The sequence below is a fragment of the Penaeus vannamei genome, unplaced genomic scaffold, assembly GCF_042767895.1.
Source record: "Penaeus vannamei isolate JL-2024 unplaced genomic scaffold, ASM4276789v1 unanchor786, whole genome shotgun sequence".
NCBI lineage: Eukaryota > Metazoa > Arthropoda > Malacostraca > Decapoda > Penaeidae > Penaeus > Penaeus vannamei.
The window spans coordinates 9,753-10,000 of NW_027213790.1; positions in this window are offsets into that span (position 1 = coordinate 9,753).

The following is a 248-nucleotide window of genomic DNA, read 5'->3' on the forward strand; positions in this document are numbered from 1 at the left end:
CTCTCTCCCTCCCTCCCTCCCTCCCTCCCTCCCTCCCTCCCTCCCTCCCTCCCTCCCTCTCTCTCTCTCTCTCTCTCTCTCTCCACGCAAATTCAAACAAAACAAAATCCCTTAAAGAAAAAAGCATTTTCTCTTTCTTTTCTCTCTTTCCTTTTGTTATATTTCCCTCCCTCTTTTTTTAAAAACAATTTCGGGAATGACTACCCCTCTCAAGAAAGAAATTCTGTCGAGAGTGATTTCCAATGACC